At 46.6% G+C, this 20,291-nt stretch overlaps 1 protein-coding gene across 1 annotated transcript in view; it reads right to left on the bottom strand.

Annotated features, from left to right (window-relative positions):
* The window catches only part of LAMC3 (laminin subunit gamma 3), a 1,037,231-nt gene that overhangs the window by 791,451 nt on the left and 225,489 nt on the right, over window positions 1-20,291 (bottom strand). The gene's annotated exons all lie outside the window — the stretch shown is intronic.

Below are 20,291 nucleotides of genomic sequence, written 5' to 3'. Positions count from 1 at the left end.
AAGACAGTGTGAGAGGTAGGACATTAGATATGGACGGTGCTTGGGTGGGGGTGGCAGGGTGCTTGGTATTGGTTTCTTGCTCTGGGGGATGGGTGGCAAGACATTGTGGGAGGTAGGACACGAGATATGGCCGGTGCTTGGGTGGGGGTTGGGGTGACAGGGTCTTTGGTAGTGGTTTATTGCTTCGGGAGATGGGTAGGCAAGACAGTGTAGGAGGTAGGACACCAGATAAGGTCGGTGCTTGGGTCGGGGTTGGGGTGGCAGGGTGCTTGGTATTGGTTTCTTTCTCTTGGAGATGGGTCGGCAAGACAGAGTGGGAAGTAGGACACAGATAGGGGCGGTGCTTGGGTGGGGGTTGGGGTGGCAGGGTCCTTGGTATTGGTTTCTTGCTTCGGGAGATGGGTCGCAAGACAGTGTGGGAGGTAGGACACCAGATTTATGTGGTGCTGGGGTCGTGGTTGGGGTGGCACGGTCCTTGGTATTGGTTTCTTGCTGTGGCTGATGGTTGGCAAGACATTGTGGGAGGTTGGACACAAGATATTGGCGGTGCTTGGGTGGGGGTTGGGGTGGCACAGTGCTTGGTATTGGTTTCTTGCTCTGGGAGATGGGTGGCAAGGCAGTGTGGGAGGTAGGACACCAGATATGGCCGGTGCTTGGGTGGGGGTTGGGGTGGCAGGGTGTTTGGTATTGGTTTCTTGCTTCAGAAGATGGGTAGGCAAGACAGTGTGGGAGATAGGACACCAGATATGGGCGGTGCTTGGGTGGGGGTTGGGGTGGCATGGTGCTTGGTATTGGTTTATTGCTTTGTTAGGTGGGTGGCAAGGCAGTGTGGGAGGTAGGAAATAAGATATGGACGGTGCTTGGGTGGGGGTGGAAGGGTGCTTGGTGTTGGTTTCTTGCTCTGGGGGATGGGTAGCAAGACATTTTGGGAGGTAGGACACCAGATATGGCCGGTGCTTGCGTGGGGATTGGGGTGGCAGGGTCCTTGGTATTGGTTTATTGCTTCGGGAGATGGGTAGGCAAGACAGTGTGGGAGGTAGGACACCAGATATGGCCGGTGCTTGGGTGGGGGTTGGGGTGGCATGGTGCTTGGTATTGGTTTATTGCTTTGTTAGGTGGGTGGCAAGGATGTGTGAGAGGTAGGACACCAGATATGGGCGGTGCTTGGGAGGGGGTTGGGGTTCATGGTGCTTGGTATTGGTTTCTGGCTCTGGGAGATGGGTGGCAAGACAGTGTGGGAGGCAGGACACCAGATATGGGTGGTGCTTGGGTAGGGGCTGGGGTGGCAGGGTACTTGGTATTGATTTCATGCTCTGGGGGATGGGTGGTAAGACAGTGTGTGAGGTAGGACACCAGATATGGGTGGTGCTTGGGTGGGGTTTGGGCTGGCAGGGTGCTTGGTATTGGTTTATTGCTCTGGGAGATGGGTGGCAAGACAGTGTGGAAGGTAGGACACCAGATATGGCCGGCGCTTGGGTGGGGATTGGGGTGGCAGGTTGCTTGGTATTGGTTTCTTGCTCTAGGGGATATGTGGCAAGACAGTGTGGGGGGGGAGGACACCAGATATGGGCGGTGCTTGAATGGGGGTTGGAGGGGCAGGGTGCTTGGTATCGGTTTTTCGTTCTGGGGTATGTGTGGCAAGACAGTGTGGGGGGGTAGGGCACCAGATATGGGTGGTGCTTGTGTGAGGGTTGGGGTGGCAGGGTGCTTGGTATTGGCCTCTTACTGTGAAAGATGGGTAGGCAAGGCCTTGTGGGAGGTAGGACACCAGATATGGCCGGTGCTTGGTTGGGGGTTGCAGGGTGCTTGGTATTGGTTTCTTGCTCTGGGAGATCGGTGGCAAGACAGTGTGGGAGGTAGGACATAAGATATGGCCGGTGCTTGGGTGGGGGTTGGGGTGGCAGGGTGCTTGATATTGGTTTCTTGCTCTGGGAGATGGGTAGCAAGACAGTGTGGGAGGTAGGACACCAGATATGGACAGTGCGTAGGTGCAGGCTGGGGTGGCAGGGTGCTTGGTATTGGTTTCTTGTTGTGGAGGATGGGTGGCAAGACATTTTGGGAGGTAGGACACCAGGTATGGCCGGTGCTTGGGTGGGGATTGGGGTGGCAGGGTCCTTGGTATTGGTTTATTGCTTCGGGAGATGGGTAGGCAAGACAGTGTGGGAGGTAGGACACCAGATATGGCCGGTGCTTGGGTGGGGGTTGGGGTGGCACGGTGCTTGGTATTGGTTTCTTGCTTTGTTAGGTGGGTGGCAAGGCAGTGTGAGAGGTAGGACACCAGATATGGGCGGTGCTTGGGAGGGGTTTGGGGTGCAGGGTGCTTGGTATTGGTTTCTGGCTCTGGGAGATGGGTGGCAAGACAGCGTGGGGGGCAGGACACCAGATATGGGTGGTGCTTGGGTGGGGGTTGGGGTGGCAGAGTACTTGGTATTGATTTCTTGCTCTGGGGGATGGGTGGTAAGACAGTGTGTGAGGTAGGACACCAGATATGGGTGGTGCTTGGGTGGGGTTTGGGCTGGCAGGGTGCTTGGTATTGGTTTATTGCTCTGGGAGATGGGTGGCAAGACAGTGTGGGAGGTAGGACACCAGATATGGCCGGCGCTTGGGTGGGGATTGCGGTGGCAGGTTGCTTGGTATTGGTTTCTTGCTCTAGGGGATATGTGGCAAGACAGTGTGGGGGGGTAGGACACCAGATATGGGTGGTGCTTGTGTGGGGGTTGGGGTGGCAGGGTGCTTGGTATTGGCTTCTTGCTGTGAAGGATGGGTAGGCAAGGCCTTGTGGGAGGTAGGACACCAGATATGGCCGGTGCTTGGTTGGGGGTTGCAGGGTGCTTGGTATTGGTTTCTTGCTCTGGGAGATCAGTGGCAAGACAGTGTGGGAGGTAGGACACAAGATATGGCCGGTGCTTGGGTGGGGGTTGGGGTGGCACAGTGCTTGGTATTGGTTTCTTGCTCTGGGAGATGGGTGGCAAGGCAGTGTGGGAGGTAGGACACAAGATATGGCCGGTGCTTGGGTGGGGGTTGGGGTGGCAGGGTGCTTGGTATTGGTTTCTTGCTCTGGGAAATGGGTAGCAAGACAGTGTGGGAGGTAGGACACCAAACATGGCCGGTGCGTGGGTGGGGGTTGGGGTGGCATAGTTCTTTGTATTGGTTTCTTGCTCTCTGGGATATGTGGCAAGACAGTGTGGGGGGGTAGGGCACCAGATATGGGTGGTGCTTGTGTGGGGTTTGGGGTGGCAGGGTGCTTGGTATTGGTTTCTTGCTCTGGGAGATGGGTGGCAAGACAGTGTGGGGGGGTAGGACACCAGATATGGGTGGTGCTTGGGTGGGGTTTGGGGTGGCAGGGTGCTTGGTATTGGCTTCTTGCTTCGGGAGATGGGTGGAAAGACAGTGTGGGAGGTAGGACACCAGATATGGGCGGTGCTTGGGTGGGCTGTGGGGTGGCAGGGTGCTTGTTATTGGTTTCTTGCTCTGGGAGATGGGTGGCAAGACATTGTGGGAGGTAGGACACCAGATATGGGGGGTGCTTGGGTGGGCTGTGGGGTGGCAGGGTGGTTGGTATTGGTTTCTTGCTCTGGGGATGTGTGGCAAGACAGTGTGGGTGGTAGGACACCAGATATGGACGATGCTTGGGTGGGAGTTTGGGTGGCCCGGTCCTTGGTATTGGGTTCTTGGTTCAGGAGATGGGTGGCAAGACAGTGTGTGAGGTAGGACACTAGATATGGACGGTGCTTTGGTTGCGGTTGGGATGGCAGGGTGCTCGGTATTGGTGTATTGCTGTGGGAGATGGGTAGGCAAGACAGTGTGGGAGGTAGGACACCAGATATGGGCGGTGCTTGGATGGGGGTTGGGGTTGCACAGTGCTTGGTATTGGTTTCTTGCTCTGGGAGATGGGTGGCAGGACAGTGTGGGTGGTAAGACATCATGTTTAATGGGTGTTTTGCCAGCCTGGTTCGTGTCTGGCTCCGAGAGACAAAGCAGACCCCCTGGCTCGGCCCATGACTTTTCTGCATCCCCCACCTCTAGAATGACAAAGCATGTCTGTGTACAGATTAAACATGTATGAAATTGGGGTGGGGGAGAAGGGTGCATGTATTAGAACATTGGAGCCAGGATAGGGGAGATGGGTGATGGGAGTTTTATGTAGGGTTATAAGTAAGGGCAAACTATTTGGGAAGAAAGCATTTGACAAAAGAAAGAAAATACTGGCACGCGTCCCAGTCCATCAAAGGGGAGCAGTGGTTCAGTGGCATCGCTGTACCCAAGTGAATCGTGAGGGCAGGCATCAGGGCCACCTCCTATTTAATTAAATCACCAATTGTAAGGACGTATTTGAGATTTGATGTAATATTTATAGGACACGCTGCACAGAAGATTATATATAGACAAGCCCAGTCCGGGTATAGACTGTGCAAAGCCGGCGGCTGAAGGCCTTGGCAGTGTCATGAATGCCCATAGTAGCACTATGGCAATACTAACAAGGCTCAGAGCGAAGAGGGCAGTTTTTCTACTGCAAATTGCTTTTGACAGCATTGCTCAGAGTTGCTTTGTGGCTCTTTGCAAGACACGGAGTGCTCCTTGGGGCTGCGGTGCCGCCATGTCTTAAAGTAACAGTGACACCAAAATGATCAGACCTGAAACGACTGAAGTCGGGACAGTAACAGGATTCAGGGGAGAAGGTGCACAGTCCAGGCACAGTCTAGTTACCTGTGTTGCTTCCCCGGCGTCTGTCCTTGTGTTGGTTTCTGCAGGGCAGTGTCCCACAGCTCCTGGTGCATTGTGGACGTGCTTATCCGTTGGGCACTGAGAAGGGTGATACATGTGTATCATACTGTCCACATCCAATGATCTATTCCCGAGGAAGTTACAGTGTCCCTTGACTCATGTAAAGAGCTGATTCTTTAGAGTTACAGTATCCCTGGACTGTTGGAAAGAGCTGATTCTTAAGAGTTCCAGTATCCCTGGACTGGTGGAAACAGCTGATTCTTAAGAGTTACAGTGTCCCTGGACTGGTGGAAACAGCTGATTCTTAAGAGTTACAGTATCCCTGGACTGGTGGAAACAGCTGATTCTTAAGAGTTACAGTGTCCCTGGACTGGTGGAAAAAGCTGATTCTTAAGAGTTACAGTGTCCCTGGACTGGTGGAAACAGCTGATTCTTAAGAGTTACAGTATCCCTGGACTGGTGGAAAAAGCTGATTCTTAAGAGTTACAGTGTCCCTGGACTGGTGGAAACAGCTGATTCTTAAGAGTTACAGCATCAGTTGACTGGTGGAAACAGCGTATTCTTAAGAGTTACAGTATCCCTGGACTGGTGGAAAAAGCTGATTCTTAAGAGTTGCAGTGTCCCTGGACTGGTGGAAAAAGCTGATTCTTAAGAGTTCCAGTATCTCTGGACTGGTGGAAAAAGCTGATTCTTAAGAGTTACAGTCTCCCTGGACTGGTGGAAACAGCTGATTCTTAAGAGTTACAGTATCCATTGACTGGTGGAAACAGCTGAGTCTTAAGAGTTACAGTATCCGTTGACTGGTGGAAACAGCGTATTCTTAAGAGTTACAGTGTCCCTGGACTGGTGGAAACTGTGGATTCTTAGAGTTGCAGTGTCCCTGGACTGGAGGAAATGTTGATTCTTAAGAGTTACAGTATCTGTTGACTGGTGGAAACAGCTTATACTTAAGAGCTCCAATAGCATGTTAAGTGAAGAAAATCTGAGGGACAACCGGAAGGGGTGTTCCCAAGATACCAAACAGCTGTTCATCATCTTATCCAAGAGAGAATGTGGGTGTCGCTTGAGGCAATGTATGAGTGCTTGCAAAGTCCTGCCCAGGACAATGAGGTGCGACTTTCCCTCAGGAGTTTCGTAGCAGAGAGATGAAGGAGCATCCTTTCAGAGAGCTCAACGCCCCTACGAAGAGGCCAGTTAGTATTTTAAGATAAAAAAATAATAACACGCTCATATGCTACGGTGCGCTGTCATCATAGCAAATAAGTTGTTTGTAATCTTGAGTAATTTCTAAAAATATGATTGCAAGACATCTATTTGAATCAGTAAATATATTTTACTTAAGTAATATACCACGTAAAAACAAAAACATCCAGCCAACATTAACCCCCTGGTGCATGTGCAAATGTTTTAACTATACAGGTTTTTTCTAGGCTACATTAAAAATAATTAAAATGTTTAGACCAAGCGCTCAAGGTTTAAATTTGTCTGAGAAAAGAAAAATGATAAGAAATTTAAAAAAAAAATATCTAATTAGTATTTGTCTATTGTGAAAGATACAATTATTAATATTCGTGAACAACTTCATTAGATCATCTTTAGAAAGTGTCTTCAACATCGCATATCATGAAATTTAATAAGCATTAACGAAGATTCCTAAGCAATGAATGCTTGCCTGGGACTGAATCACCCTTTGGAATTTCTTGTACGCTTCGCTTCTGACCATTATAGAACTTCCTAAACATTCAAGACATTGGTTAGTCACCTAGTAAACACTCGATAATATCAAGAGAAGAAAGAAGCCAAGGAACACAAGAAGACGAGCGTCTTCTCAGTTTTCTGCGGTCGGTGTTTGCTTACATTAATGCGTCATGAAACGGCAACAGAACAAAGAGCCTTAGCATTTCTAATGATCTTTCGTGCACAAAATGTGTTTTAAGGTGAGCTCTGATTAATAAAAATAAGTATATTCTGAAAATAGAGGATATCTCCATGTTAAAATCAGTTTCAAAGGTCGGTTTATTCGAGTATGAGACATTTTGATAGTCTTATCATACCTGGAAAATGTAGGATTCAAGATTTGTCCTTCGAATAGTGCTCGATATGCTTAGATGTCTTGTGTACACCCTAGATTTCTCCTCTCTTAAGTGGCGTTCTGAGCTATTCAATAAAGTCTGATGGAAAAATTGAATTTTAAATATCAGTACTTTGAATCCTTTGAGCTTTTTCAAGTAAAGTCTTTTGGGAGAAATGTAAGTACTCAATAACACTAGTAAAGGGCCCAATAATGGCTAAAGATTACTAATCTGAGAGCTCAGTTTCATGCTTACCGCCTGATAAACTTGCTGTAACGCCACCTAACGATAGCAGAGTTCCACATGTGTAGTCCCAATCGCCATGTTAGTCTGGAATTTATGTATGACGCCATCCACTATAACGTGATGACGTCATACATTTAAGTGGTCTCCATGTTTTTTGGAAATTATCTTGAGTTTGCAGACATAGAACAAGTCTGTGGCGAACCTTACAGATATTATTGATGACAACGTTAATATTGTCGGTTATGATGTCCACGTTTTTTGGCATTGTTTATGTATGACACCATCCGTTGTAATGTGATGACATCATACGGTGGAGCCGCACAAACCCGCTACAGCCGTGTTGATGCCAATGATATATTTCTAGCATAAGCCATGGGGGTTACTGATCCTGCGGTGGATGCGGGGCAAAGCCCTCGCGCTATGCAAGTCTTCCAAGTATCTTCCGGAAGCAGGCGTTGCCTGATGTGCTGCTTTTCCATTGGTTGCAGGGACCCATACCTGCGTTGCCTACCTGCTACAGAGGTGCACAGACATAGGATTTGGCTAGTCACAAGCCAATCGGAGCCCAAATAATCTTCTCCCAGCCAGAAGTGCACAAGCATTTGTCCTCTGGGATTAGGGTACCACGTGTTATAGTGCAAGTGAAGAGTATGTATGTATGGATTGAGGGCTTATATGGCGCCGACTGTGAATGCAGAGCCCAAATAACCGTGATGCACTGTTTTTGATGAGTCAGGTCTAAGAGGATGGCAAAAGGGAGAGAGAAGTCAATGAAATTCACTGTGGAACTGGATATGATATGATATGATATGGCATTTATAACGTGCCTATACACAAGTGTTTCAAGGCCCGACGAGGCGGGGGGGGACAAAGGGAGGACAGACAACGATCCTACTAGGCTAAGTGTCATTCAGATCGCGCAAGTGCATGGGAAGGGGGGAAAAGGGAAAAGTGTGCGGGGGAAGGGAGAGGGGAAAAGTGCAGTACATGGGAAAAAGTGGAAATAAATAAGAAAATAAATAAGGGCCAGCTGGTGGCAAGTGCAAGGAAGTGCAGACCAAGTGCTAGCAGGGGAACTGTAGGGCTACAGAACAACGGTCCCCAGGTGCAGGGGTTGCCAGGGAGGCAGTGCAGTGGGCAATTTTCAGGCCTGGGCCAGCAATCAGAAAGGGTGGCCAGGTAACCCGGGCAGTTTCAGTCAGGAAATCAGCAGGGGAGAGGGGTACAGAAAGCAGAGGCAAAGAGAAAGGTTTTGAGGTGCTTCTGGAACCAGAGATGGTTCTCCTCGAGTTTCAGGGAGGCAGGAAGGCTATTCCAGAGAGAAGCCCCAGCCGAAGAGAGTAATCTGCCACAAACTCGTTGCTTGGATAAGCGACTGACACTGAGGGAGTTGGAGGCAGATGAGCAAAGAGCTCGAGAAGGAAGATATTTAGGAAGAGAGTGTTGAAGATATTTCGGCCCCTAACCCCAGAAGGCCTTGTGAACAATGCAGAGGATTTTGAACTTAATCCTCGCAGCCACTGGGAGCCAATGTAGGGATTTCAGTCCTGGAGAGATACGATCCCTGGGCTTGAGGCCAAGGACAAGTCTCGCAGTCCTGTTCTGGATAAGTTGCAGAGGGCGGAGAGTAGAGGCAGGCAGATTTAGATTGAGGCTGTTACAGTAGTCCAGCTTGGAGAGGACCAGGGCTCTAGAGACAGTGAGCTTCTGGGGGAAGGAGAGGAAAGGAAGAATACCTCTAAGGAGGTGCAGCTGGTAGTGTGACTTCTTAGAGACGTCAGAGATGTGAGGACAGAAGGAGAGAGCAGAGTCGAAGATGACCCCGAAGTTTTTAGACTTACAGGTGGGAGTAGCATGAGAAGGATGAACAGGCGACAGCAGACGCAGATCAGTGGCTGTCAATGTAGGCAGCGACAGGGAGCAGCACGCAGAGATTAAGAAGTGCAAATGCTGCCAGGAGTGCTGGAGAAGCAGGAATGCTCCACTGGGAAGACACAGAAAGGTATTGCGTGCAACCGGGACAGATGGACCACAAGTAAAAGAGCTGTGGCACAGCATGAAGATACCCGTGACTAATAGAAGGGCCTAGAATCAGGTCTAAAGAGTCTTGTGCTGGAAGTATGGCCAACACCAAAGGACTGTGGGCTCTGTAGTGCAATATTGACATTGCTGGGACCATGGCGGGTTGTGTGGCTGATTCAGTAGCTGAGGTCAGAACTGTGCTGGCAAACACACATAAACACATATAAACAACTGCCTCACCTTGCTGTACGATTTTAAGGATAGGGGGTCAACTGATTCATATGTTCCGCTGTTCAGCAATCACATTCAAGGGAGGGAAGACTAAATGCAGTATAAGCGACGCATGGGATAGCGACAATGCATTTGGCAGGTTGCAGTAAGGTCAACTGAAAATAAAGTTGGGACTATGCTCAGAAAAGCAAATATTGGGCATTAGGGATGCTGGTCACACAAAGGGCATCATTACAATTGCAACAGTTGGAAACAAGGGTGTCGGTAAGCTTACCGGCACCCTTGTTTCTGGACTGCCACACTCGGAGTCTGCCTGCCGGAGCCGTCTCGCCCGGCAGGTTTGACTTGCCAGGTGCAGCGGCCCTGGAAGGCAGACTTGTCACAGAAGCACTGGCACCATTAGCAACAGTGTCGGTGCTTCCATCTTCCATAGAATCTATGTACTTACAAAATTCGGTGACCATCTAGCCATGCCGCCGGGACTTGTAATGTCCCAGTGGCACTGGAAAGTCAGGTGCCAGATTCGGTGTTACGGGGTTACCGGCGGGTTACCGCCAACCTCGTAATGAAGCCCAAAGTATTTGTTAAACCCATAGTCATTCTCACACCTGGCGCTTCCAGGGATTTTGTCATAAAATCTAACTGCAGGATGTGGCAATTCCCAAGTATCTTTGACAGTGAGGAATGAATTGGAACATTTCCTGTACAGATGGAAAGGAGGGGGTAGCCATTGAATCCTACTTATGGTTATCTCTGCTTATGGTAATTTGGAAAACGTTGGGGGAGTTACGTGTGTGTGACAATTTGAGATCATTGAAAAAGAACACTTATATTAATGGCTACCTGTTGCCAAATGAATTGATGCCAACTCACGAAAAGGGCAAATGCGTTTTAACAGTAGATCTCAGGTCAGCAAATCACCAGGTGGCCCTCCATCCATGTCCATGTTTTCTCACCGGGAGGAGTGTGTCGATTCAGACAGATGACATTCAGCATGGGGTCAACCGGGACTGTGCTTCAGTGCAGCATGTAAAACTGGGGTCATATTGGTCCTAAACAATATCTTTGTCCTTAGGGACAACCATAAGGCCTCAGAGGAAACTCTGAGCAAGGTGTTGATTATCCTAGGTGCTTAAGGTATGATCATTTGTGAAGGATATCTGCCAAGGGTGTGTAACTGTGAAACTCTCTTCTGGATGCTCTGGCAGTGGCAACAAGGCCTTCTGACCAGACACAAGTTGATTCTTACTGAGGTCCATGGGTGTACTACTCTCATTCTGTAAGGATCTAAACCGAACCGTAAAGAAGACCAGTACACATAATGACCCTTATGTGCGGGGAGGGGGGGCGAGGGGGAATAATATTAAAGAAACATCGATGCAAGCTCTAGAGCAATCTCCTCCATTGCAGACTGTTGATGTGGAGGATACTTGAACCCTGAGAACCGAGGCCAGTGCTTCTGGGGTGCAGTTTTGACTCAGGGGGTTGATGGCAGAGAGAGCTCAGTGGCGTGCGCTTCAGTACGCTTCAGTGTGCTGTGTCCTAGGAATTAAGTATCTTACGCGCAAATAACTTGCTGCTTCAAGTAACCCTTCATCTTTGCTTTAGTAGGTCTTCATCTTCGCTTTAGTAACCCTTCATCTTCGCTTTAGTAACCCTTCATCTTCGTTTTAGTAGCCCATCATCTTCGCTTTAGTAACCCTTCATTTTTGCTTTAGTAACCCTTCATCTTCGTTTTAGTAGCCCATCATGTTCGCTTTAGTAACCCTTCATGTTCGCTTTAGTAGCCCTTCATCTTTGCTTTAGTAACCCTTCATCTTCGTTTTAGTAGCCCATCATCTTTGCTTTAGTAGCCCTTCATGTTTGCTTTAGTAACCCTTCATTTTTGCTTTAGTAACCCTTCATCTGTGCTTTATCTTTCCTTTAGTAACCCTTTATCTTTGCTTTAGAAATACTTCATCTTCGTTTTAGCAACCCTTCATCTTCGCTTTAGCAACCCTTCATCTTCGCTTTAGTAACCCTTCATCTTCGTTTTAGTAGCCCTACTTCATCTTCGTTTTAGCAACCCTTCATATTCGCTTTAGCAACCCTTCATCTTCGCTTTAGTAACCCTTCATCTTCGTTTTAGTAGCCCTTCATCTTCGCTTTAGTAAACCTTCATCTTCGTTTTAGTAGCCCTTCATCTTCGCTTTAGTAAACCTTCATCTTCGCTTTAGTAGCCCTTCATCTTCGGCACATTTACATCAAGGAAATCAGTAAACATTAGGTCCATTTGACAGGGGACACACAATGGACCATCCCCGCACGGGGTTACTGAGGGGCCAATTGCCTCTCACAGAACCATCAGGCGGGGCCACATGTGAACGAATGCATTTTTAAAAACAAACAATGGGACACGAAAGACAGTGCAAGGAGGGGGTGGGATGGGGATCTTTTTTCGTACCTCTCCTTCATGACAGCATCCCGTGTCCCAGGCCGCAGTGTTAATATTGTGTTGCTGTTGTCTCCTGGTGTTATGCGCGCGCACTGTTCTGCACCCTAAGAGCTGCACACGCCTGGCGAGATTCTAGGGCGAGGTGCAAGTGAGTGATGTCAGGGCCAAGTCGACCCTACTACGCCCGCTGCATTGCTGCTGCGCCCCCCTGCTCCCCCCCCCCTCCACACACACAGACTCCATTGCCAGAGGCCTCCCATCTGCCTTGGGTTTGCGATGGACGTATGGGACCAATTAAAACACGTCCCTCACGTTCTGCAGCACAGGCCGGCGTGATCAGAGGCAGGCGACGCCTGTGCGTTATTTCCATGTGCTTTTCATCACGCACGCTGGGCACTCCTCGCAGCAGGACACTCGGCCATACTGAACTCTTCCGTAGCTCACAGGCGCAGACAGAATACGCGTTTGGCGCTAAGAGTTATTCTGACCTTTTTCAATGGGACGTTGAGGTTTTTTTATCATAGTGGTCTAACCAGTGGTTTCAGTGGGATAAGAAATCGGCGGTGGGGGTGGGGGGTCAGCTCTAACACGTTGTGGTGCAATATTTGGGGGTGGGGCTTAAAAAGGGACTTGCACAGCATCAAATGCCAAGTAGCCAATGAAGCTTTACAAGCGGAGTGGCCTGTGTAATTAAAGGAGTGGCCTGTGTAATTAATTGAGTGACCTGTGTAATTAAAGGAGTGGCCTGATTACATAAAGGAGTGGCCTGTGTAATTAAAGGAGTGGCCTGTGTAATTAAAGGAGTGGCCAGTGTAATTAAAGGAGTGATCTGTGTAATTAAATGAGTGACCTGTGTAGTTAAATGAGTGGCCTGTGTAATTAAAGGAGGGAATCGAGTTTTCATATGTGCACTGAAAGGGCAAGCATTCCATGTTATAAAAGATGTATATGCATATGGCTAATGTGTGTAAAAAGTTTGACCAAAATAAAAACATTGAAATATGAAAGAAAATCAAATCAAAGAGGGTCAGCCCAGCATGCAATCCCAGAGCACTTCTGATAGAAATCCATTGCTCATACAAAAACATGAAAGACATTCTAATGATAATGCTTTAATACAATGTGTGGCAAACATCAAACAACCTATTCTTTTATAATTTCCTTTTCCTGTTTGAAAAGTACCTAATGTCACATTTCTGACACTAAACATTACTGAAAGAGACCTCCACTGGCAAAGAGCAGGATTACCACTCACATTTTAAAGACATTTGGTGAGGGAGGTCAGTTCGGAGAGCCCTTGCAGAGCCCTGGCTCAAGGGCAATATTTGGAGACTGCCAGGGCTGAGATGTTGGTAGCCCTGGCCTACTGAAAGCCCTGGGTCCAACAGCACATGGGCTTGCTCCTGGTGTGGTGTATTGAGACTCTGCAAGGGGTAGCAAGAGCTTTGTCTGCAAGAGAACAGAACAGGGCAGCGGAGGAGGGTGGGCGAGGGCAAGGGGAGACATGAAAGTTATGTGGACAGGCAAGAGAGGCAACGAGGAGTAAGGATAGAGTTTGTGATGGCTTGTATGCCTGTTGTTAAGATAGGCCCAAATATCAATAATCGATAAAACTCAATAATCAGAATAACTCAGAGAGCAAGAAGAAGCCGTAGAGGAGCAGCTGATGTCATCTCTAGTGCCCGCCCCCTCACCTCCGTCATGCTGGAAGCAAAGCAGGAAGACTCTGTGCATTTCACCAGGTATCATACCAATTTCCCACCGAAAATATAAAAGCCGTTATAAACTTTAGACAACTGTATCGAATGTACCCTCGCACTAACGTGATCGAAGGATGTTGGCACACACCATTGGACATAGAAGAGCTGTAAAGGAAGTCAGATCAGAATAAAGTGACGTCATGAAGAGAAGATACAATGACGTACGGAAATGATACGTGAATGATTAAAGCATGATAATGTAACTGAAGTATCAAGAGAAACATGCATGCAGAAGGGAAGAAACCATATATACAAAGAATATAGGTAACCAGACGAGTAGTGAATGGATATATGCAGAAACGCAAGGTAGGTGAGATAAATAGAAGCTTGCTGCAGTCGAAACTATAACGGAAGGAAAGCGGCCATGATGGAAAGATGGACGACAGATCGTGTCAAAACTACCTCAGAGACAGGCCAGGGCCACAGATTAGAAACACTGCAGAAAACAGCTTCATGCAATGAAAAAGAATATCTGTTTGCTGGGACTGAGGATGACGCAGCAAGACATCATTGGAAAGTACACAGGGAGTTAACCAGGATCAGCTATGAACGAAGGACACATTTCGCTAAACCATCTGCAAGTGCCAAGTATTGGATAATCAAGAGTGTAGAAAGCGTAAGTAAGGCGGAGCAACCAAGTCTCCAGAGGCCAAGAGGAATAGCACCAATCACAAATAAACCAAATAGCAGTAAATAACAGGTCGAAATAGACAAAATCGTGGTCTACTGACACGTGATGCAAGACTCGAAAACAAGGTCTATTCATTAAGCCTCAGACGAAGAAAACAGCCAGCAAGGTCAACCACAAAGGAGAAGCCTTGGCTCATGGTCTAGCTGATGAGAGATGGTAGGCTAATTGGCCAATGTGGGCAGTGGTCTGAGGTTGTTCCCTGCACTTGGGGTTCGTTTTGCTTACGTGCTGCTAATGAGCGCAATGTCCAAAGTTGAGAAACTATGCCAACCATTCATGAGTGGTTATGTAGCGGTATGCCATACAACATTGCACAGGCCAACCCACTGCTGTTCCTCTGCTATAATCTGTATCACACGTATTTAGAGGTGGTTCAATGTGTGCCTACCTGATAAGGGGCATCCAGTGATATGACTAATACTTATATGATATATAGGTACATATGTTCCCTTAACCAATCCCTCCCTTCAATAGATTTTATAGTTTGCCACGTAGGATGATGTCATAAATTACGCATGTTGAGGTAGAAAGCCTTTGTATAATTGAAGCTTAAGTGTGAGTGCGTGAACGACAGTTCCTTGTTTGCCAGATTGCCCTACTTCATTTGAGCTAATAATAAAGTAGTAGTATGCCATATTCTTTGAGTCTGTTGGGTTATTTCAGTCCGAGATCATCATTGCTAATTCCACCGAGCACACAAGACGTTCCAAGGTGCTAGAGCACAGAGCCCAGCTTTGTTCGAATACAGACAGCTGCTGGGAGAGCGTACAAAGCACAGTCTCAAAATGGAGTTAGAAACAACAAGCTCTGTTCCAAGAAATGTGTCCTACTGACGTCATGGAAGCAATCATCATAACAAACTTCTACTCTCTAATTTAATAGGATGGTAGAGTAAAAAACATATAGGTGGACTGTTTTACTATTGGTCCATTCACAATGACTAACTTCTGCTGCGTACATCCTTCTACACGTGATACAATGTATCCTATTTGCCATTGGCTGGCCCTCTACTACAATAGCTGATAGAAGAACATAACTTGATTGGCCAGTCATTCGTTCATCTGGCCTTGGACACTTTTATGCGGTGCCAAGTGACATGGTGGGAAAGGAGAAGTGGGTAAACCACCACAATCTAGTGAAAGTAATACTCCCAACATGCTTGAGGTCCATCTATCATTCTGTTTGTGGCCTTGGGCGTCTCGTCTTGGTGTCTGGACGTGCGAGGGACATGGCAGGTGCACTATCTAATTGGGCCTTGAATGAATGACCATTGTTTCGGTCACATGGTGAGGGACCACTGTGCTAAAATCATTTCAACTATTTATTGGGACTTTCCTACTGCTCTACGTGTGTGCGCTTTCTTTCAATGGCCATTTGGGGCACTGCATGTTCGTTCATTGTGGGATCAATTGGCAGAGTAGCTGCCTTCACCTGGTATTTAAGGATGTGTGTATTTCTCACGGCTACCAAGTGAAACTAATTAACCTTACAATTGAATGGTGGGTGCTCTGGGAAGCATTATCTAGTGTGGTTTCAGCTCCTCAAGCAAACCTCCCTTTGGCGCGCTGACCTTGGCGTTGTGCTGCTGGCTGGACTTCTTAGGCCTGGAAAACTGTGTGCTAAGCAATTTACACCTGGATACAGTATTTCAGACTTGAGGCCTTGCTAGCTTTGGCCACTGTAATCGCGGCACTTTGGTTTTCTCTCTGCCATTTTAGTGTTCTTTGTCTCTGGTGTATGTTCTTCGTGTCTGTGGCATGTGTACCCTATATATGTGTTCTGGAACCTCCTACTTCTATAAGTGTAAACTAAGTCGTGCCCTACTTGAATCGCACATCAGCTCTACCCTTAATTGTTGCTATGTGATTCCTAGTGTTTCACTGACAGTTCAATGAACATTTCTCAGTTTGCATCTTCGTTCATAACTAGTAGCATATGGGGCAGGCCTGGCCTGGCACAACTCATCTCCATTACCACACTTTACAATGGCAAACATTTGTGATGTCATCTTTCATGTATGTGGTGTTTGGATAAGCAGTGCATGGTGGTGGCGTGAGTTATGGTTGCTTAGCTTACGATAAATGGCGATTTTCTGGTTTTTTGGCTTTTACTTGTAACCATAACATCCCTTTAACAAATGTTTTCATTGAATTTCATGTGTTTTTATTAGTGCAATTTAACCACAACGTCCCTTTAAGAAAGTTTTCCCAGTGAATTTCATGGATTTTTACCAGTGCACTCTAATTTGCACAACTTACTAATATCATACTTACCCCAATATAGCAATATTTATCTCCAATTTAGAAAGTTGCACCTTAAAACTTTTCCATTCTCCACCTTCTAGCATAATTTTTAACACATCTATACACTTTTTGAACTTTTTCCACTGTGTTTGTGTTCGCCGATGTTCATGAACATCTGATGTTATCGCAGACTTTTTGGACAGTGTCACGTGACCACGCCCTCACGCGCACCATGATGACGGGTTCGCACTTCGCGAAACGGGTCCATGCTTCGCAAACATTTTGCAACTGCATTTTCTGCTGATCTAGGAAGGTCAAAATGTACCTGTGCAAAGCTCCTACATCTATTCTTACTCGTTATCCTTTAACAATCTAGTACAAAGCACATACCTGGAAGAATATTAGGAACACTGCTATTTATGTTAAAAATGGCATCAGCTATTGTCATCTCTCTTTCCCAAGAGCCACCACCAGCTGGAGGACCTACACAACAACAGAAGCGCAATACTTCAAAAGACATTGAAGAGGACCAGGAAGATGAGGTAGAGGAAGTGCCTACCTCTAGCACCCAGAGAGAATCATGGGTGTGGCAGTTATTTACCACTGTTGGAAAGGTACCAAAGGCTAAAGTTACCAAAGTGAAAGATGTACTCAGTCGCAGACTACCTGGACCTTACTCCTACAGGACCACCTCCATGCGCCGCCACACCAAATCCAACCACCACAATGCTCTCAGAAAGGCTATTCCTTTCTTAGGAAGTAGTAGGCTGTCTTCCTCTACCTAATCTTCCTCAACCAATGCTGGAACCACTCAGCCTACTTCTGTGGAACACACAATTCCACCAGCGACCTTGAAAGCAATAAAAGAGGCTGTTGATCAATATTTTTGGAAGACAACAGTCCTCTGCATATACTGCAACACGGCACTCTGCAGGGGGAGCAATTTCAAAGTGCTTTTGAAGCTGTAATCAAGGAGCATGAGAAACACTGCCCCATACCTTAGAATTAACACACGCACAACATCTTCCCCCGTCCACCTGCCCCTCCATATGTGTGTTTGGTGCCCCTTCCCTCATTTCCCTCCCCACCTTACTTTAAGCCTCTCCTGCAAAAAAAAGAAAAAACATTAAAAAAGGTTCCTTTAGAAAATAAGCTTTTAGACTCCATCTACTTTACATTTTCCAGTAAAGTAGATGGATTTAAAAGATTCTCCAAGATTCCCATTAGCAGTTTCTACTATGCTAAATAATCGACAATTGTATACTAGAGAAATTATTCTCTCTAGCATACAATAAACACTATAATCCATTGCCGTTTATAAATATCCACAGTCTGCGCATTCCCTGTCTAACGCATGTCTTATTCGTAAACCCGGATTGCACATACACACCATCACACAAGACAGCCCTTCCACTCTTTTTACTGTTATGTTTGGAACACTCCCTCATTGCCCGCTTTAAACCATTCACACATGTATCCACCAATCACTTAAAAAACTCTACATATCATCATATTAAACTTCCACCCACCAACTGCCACTTAACAATGTTCTACAAATCTTTTGCATCTACATTTCCCATACGTGTACCAACATTTTTTACATAGTGCTCCTATAAATGCACATAAACATTATTCAGTGACACGGATGTACAAGTGCTCAAGGGCAACCAGGAAGGAAGTGTGCAAGGACCCCAAGGTGGGAGGCCACTAGCTAACTGCTGGGGCAGAGGAGTCCCAAGGGTGGGGTACATCCTAACCGTAACGTCCCTTTAACACAGTATTTTCTGTCAATTGAATAGGTTTTTATAATTGAAAATGTTTCATAATGTTACATCACTGTATATAAGTTATTAATAGTTCTTTCATATATGTTAAAAGAGGAATTATCAACCTCCTTTAACAAACATATTTTTTGCAATGCATACTTATGTGAGCGGCTATCAGCAGTGCATACCCCAACAGGCAAATCAGAGTAGGCATTTGTCCTTGCCGAAGCCCAGGCCCTCTGCCCCCGACAGAAAAGTTATATCACTATTTTTTATACTTACGTTTCGACAATTTACAAAAAGTAAAACCCAGGACAGATTCCCTAAAGCATCCTTTCAGCACCTTGCTGATGCTCCTCGCACATCTTTGCTGCAATCCTGTCCAGCACTCCGGGCTGCAGCCGGCAGCAGAATTCTTTTCTCCCATTTAAGCCTACAGCTTTGGCCATGCTGTATGCCTGCAACTTTGCTGCAATCCCATCCAGCACTCCGGGCTGCAGTCGCAAGTCGATTTTTTTCTCCCATTTAAACCTAGAGCTTCGGCCATGCTGCATGCCCCAATTAGTAAATCAGAGTAGGCATCTGTCCTTGTCGAGGGCCAGGCCCATTGTCCCTGCACCAAACCTATATCACTATTTTTTGTGCGTACATTTGGACACTTTTGAAAAAGAAAACACAAAACAGATTTGCAAAACCATGCTTTCAGGTCCTTGCTGATGCTCCTTGCGCAGGTTTGTTGTCATTCAGTACAGTACCCAAGGCTGTAGCCGCAAGCAAAATATCTCTTCCCAATAAAACCTAGGGTTCGGCCATGCTGCATGCCCCACAAATCAAATGAGAGTACATGATTATCAAGTAATTGCGGGGCGGTAGAATGGGTAGATCACTGCGCTTCGTCTAGTACTTTAAACAGATTACCCCGGCTGCTGGTAATGGGGTATTTTTGTGAAGGTGCCCTTCCTTCTTCAAGTGTGAGGTTTGGGATAGGAGAGTGACTCCTGTTCATCTCAGCGTTGGGTTATTCAATAAGTAACTGTTGTCGTAATGAAGCAGTCTTCAAAACCATTGCTGGTGCTATATTTATTGTTAGAACTCAGCCAACACATAATTCGACTCTCTAGGGTCTTTCTCTAGGCGTATGGATTGTGGACCATTCATTGCTGCGAGGTTGTGGAAAGCATCCAATCCCAATATCTTGTCCCACTATGGTCGCACATAAGGGTCGTTAATGATTCCAAGCGGGGGTGTCATGGTGACCACATGGACACCTGCTTCGGCCTGCTTGGTAATTATCTGCTGATTAGCATTATCTTGGAGTGTATGCAGCGGTAGTCACAGCGATCTGTTAATGCAATCCTGTGCAGCACTTCGGCTGTAGCCACGGACAGAATTTTAGCCACGGGCAGAATTCATGTTCCCCTTTTAAACCTAAAGCAATTTTCAAAAACTTCACCATATAGTCAGTCATTGGTGGCCATGTCCACTTTAACCCCATTGCCAGTATCTCGTGGTCATGGCCAGTAGCCTCAACCCATGACTTAGAAAATCTGGCCACTGCCTATGGCCACCGGCTATACCTCAGTCACCAAGGGTATATCACTATTTTTTGTACCTGCATTATGACAACTTTTCAAAAAATAAGACACAGATACATTTGCAAAAACATGCTTTCAAGTCCTTGCCAATGCTTCTTGCACAACTTTCCTGCAAATCCATCCATGTTTTTTTTAAACGTGTCAAAATGTACGTACATAAAATAGTCATATAACTTAGCTCTCAATTAACAAAATCCATTCGGACTTTGCAAAAATATTCAAGGTTGGGTCTATAATCTTTGTAAAAAATGTTGTGCACATTCGTCAAACGGCAACAAAGTTATAACCCATCTAAAAACGTTAAAACCCCCACTCTAATTTCACCCCCTTTTCACAAAATCCCACCAAACTTTGCAAACACATTCAAATCTTGGTCTTAAATCTTTTTGCAAACTTGTGTGCAGATTCAAGAAACAGCACCACATTTATAAGCCATTCAAATATTTCGGGACCCTTCCTCTAATTTTGTTTCCTTTTGGTAAAACAGCACCAAACGTAGAACCATT

Source organism: Ambystoma mexicanum, chromosome 8 (assembly GCF_040938575.1).
Source record: "Ambystoma mexicanum isolate Mex_15411 chromosome 8, UKY_AmexF1_1, whole genome shotgun sequence".
NCBI lineage: Eukaryota > Metazoa > Chordata > Amphibia > Caudata > Ambystomatidae > Ambystoma > Ambystoma mexicanum.
This window is presented reverse-complemented; position numbering and strand designations above follow the sequence as displayed.